Genomic DNA, 2,911 nt, shown 5'->3' with positions numbered 1-2,911 from the left:
ATTGAGGAGGTCTTCGAAGTATTTTGCCCACCGGCCCACAACGTCCTGAGTCGAGGTCAGCAGCACACCATCCCCGCTATAAACAACAGTGTTGGTGCTGCACTGCTTCCCCCTCCTGAGGCCCCGGACGGTGAACCAGAATCGCTTCGAAGCCGGGCGGAAGTCTTTCCCCGTGGCCTATTTGAATTCCTTCCATGCCAGAGTTTTTGCCTCAGTGACCACCCGAGCCGCATGCCGGTACTCATCAGCTGCTTCTGGAGTCCCACAGGCCAAAAAGGCTCGATAGGACTCCTTCTTCAGCCTGACGGCATCCTTCACCGAATGTGTCCATCAATGGGTTCAAGGGTTGCTGCTGTGACATGCACCGACAATCTTGCGGCCACAGCTCCAATAAGCCGCTTCGATAATGGAAGTGCAGAACATGGTCCACTCAGACTCAATGTTCCCCACCTCCTCATGTTCAAAGCTATCCCGGAGATGGAAGTTAAATCTCCATCTCACATCAGTCTTTTCCAGATGTTCCCAGCAGACCTTCACTATACGTTTGGGCCTGCCAGGTCTGACTGGCGTCCTCCCTCTTCACCGGAGCCAACTCACCACCAGGTAGTGGTCAGTGGACAGCTCCACACCTCTCTTCACCTGAGTGTCCAAGACGTGGCCACAGATCCGACAAAACTACGACAATGTCGATCATCGAACTGCGGCCTAGGGTCTCCCGTGCCAAGTGCACATATGGACACCCTGATGCTTGAACATGGCGTGCACGTTTTAATAAAAATGAAAAAGAAACATGACATTGTGAATTTTATTGAAGGGTATCAGAGTAAAGGAGGCTGAATACACAGGCAAACTTCAGATTTATATTAATGTGGTCTGAAACGGAGTCAAGACAAAACCCAACAAATGTTTGTGGTTGGAACGAGACAAAATGGAAAAATAAAAGCTCGAGCTTCTCTCCTGAACATTCCTGAACACAGTCATAATTTTTGTTAAAGCTTTAACAAAACTTAAGTAAACTCTCAAGCCATTTGTATAAAATCAATGCATACATACCACAGCTGCTGTTTTTTTATTTTATTTTCACACTGCGTTTAGATGAATTGAAGGAGTTGCAGCATGGACAAAGTTTCCTGTTTTGTATTCCTACATTTTAGTCCTCAATAAAAAGAACAGAATACTTTTTATATTAAATGAGTCCTTCCTCACTGGATCTGTGTGGCCAGACCAGCTAAGAGTTGCATCATCATCTACTTTGACAATTGACCCATCAGTCATCTATTGGAGCTCCACTTAAACTCCATATTATTCATAAGTCTGGTAGATTTAGGCTTAAAGTAATCTTTGTGGGGGGATCCAGAGTTCCAACTAGAATTCCATAGCGAATCTTTGGAAGGAGCAAAGGTGATGGCATGAAGGGTTTTCAACTTTAGACTATCATCACTAAAAACAAGTCATCAGATTCCCAGTGGAAACATGGGGCAGCTTGATGGCACAATCTTAATGTTCAGTTTTTTACAAAATTATTAAGGCACTAATAACTAAAAAAAGTAAAAAGAATGTGTTGAATCATGAGCAGTTTGGAATATCTCAACTTGTTAAATCAAGTGTGATGGGTATTTCAGCAGGAAAATGATTGAAACGTGAGGCTCAGTCAGTACGGAAATGGTTCATCACACACAAATTCAATCTGCTCATTCCCAACAAGAAATCTTTAAAAACCTCTAGGGTTTTAAATATTTTGAGAGAGCATGTGAAATCCTACTCTCTGCATGGATGTATATCCATCCATCAGAAAGGATGGATGGATGCCTTATGATATTTGTGGAACAACTGTTAATTTCCTTAAGTTTTGATTTTCCTTCCACACAATTTTTTTTCTCAAACTAAAAATTAAAATTTTCAAAAATGAACTCATTTTAAAGCCAGCATATAGCTGGGATGGCACTGTATATGTTATTACATATACAGCATACAAATTTGAATAAAGCAAATTGTACTGAAATCTTGAGATCTATTTTCATCACAGTACTTGCATGTAGTGTCCTGAGCCATATCTCAGCTGCTTAACCTGTAAATTATGTATACACCAGGCTCAGCTCTACAAGCCCTGCTACATAGTGATCTTTTTTTTTTTACAAAGATATCAGCGTATTCCCTATCTTATCAACTTTAATCATTTTTACACGTAATATTTAATTGCATTATTTTTCATCATTCCGCCTTATCACGAGGTATATTTTAGTCGTGATAAAACAGAGGAAACCATGCATGAATTTGGTCTTCCTGTTTAGAGGCTTCATCTGTTTTCATGGATCCATGTAGACCCGCTGCCTTTCATTCCGACTCCATTCTCCAGAAAGCTGAGATGCTGACCACTTTCCATGCTCTGTGCGATAACTCGGCTGTAGGAGGAGGCCTGAGATAAACCACAGCATCACAGGCTGACATATCGCCATAATAATGGATGGCTGCAGTCTTACCTTCCGGCCTGCCGGAGAGGACCGGAGGATAGACGACGCCGATCGGGCTTCTACGGCGACAGTATCCGCTGAAAGTAGCTTCTCTCCGGCTATTGCGAGGGAAGAAGAGGCGTAGATGACGAATAGGTGTTTGTCGGTCGGCACTCCCCGGCGTTCCTCTCAGACTGCGACTGGATGCTGGCTGCGCAGCTCGGAGAGTGAGAAAGACGAGCTGCCTGATTTGACTATCAAACGAGGCTCAAGACACCTGTATGCAAATCCCGGCTGCGCTACGGCTGGAAAGTCAGGCAAATCAGGACGAGAGCCGAAGGGAGAACAAGCAGGAAATTCGTTTTCTCTTCTAATGAGGCTGGTAATACAGGACAGGCTCCCAGAGACCACCAAGAGAATGAGAAATAGTTGGTTTAATACTTAATTCTTGAGTAATTTTT

The 2,911-nt window shown here is 43.4% G+C and overlaps 1 protein-coding gene across 2 annotated transcripts in view; it reads right to left on the bottom strand.

Moving 5' to 3' along the window:
• LOC106939862 (guanine nucleotide-binding protein G(I)/G(S)/G(O) subunit gamma-13-like) overlaps positions 1-2,911 on the bottom strand; it is a 7,444-nt gene extending 4,533 nt beyond the window's left edge. Inside the window, exon 1 of one of the 2 annotated variants that reach the window (XM_015022430.1) lies at positions 2,481-2,911. The gene's annotated coding sequence lies outside the window, so the exon portion shown is untranslated. The remainder of the gene's footprint in view (positions 1-2,480) is intronic. The other variant, XM_015022428.1, reaches the window with a different exon arrangement.

Source organism: Poecilia latipinna, unplaced genomic scaffold (genome assembly GCF_001443285.1).
Source record: "Poecilia latipinna isolate Pla-1442-1.1 unplaced genomic scaffold, P_latipinna-1.0 Scaffold3004, whole genome shotgun sequence".
In the NCBI taxonomy this organism is placed as follows: Eukaryota; Metazoa; Chordata; class Actinopteri; order Cyprinodontiformes; family Poeciliidae; genus Poecilia; species Poecilia latipinna.
Note: the sequence above shows the minus strand (reverse complement) of the source record. Positions and strands in the feature narration are given on the sequence as shown.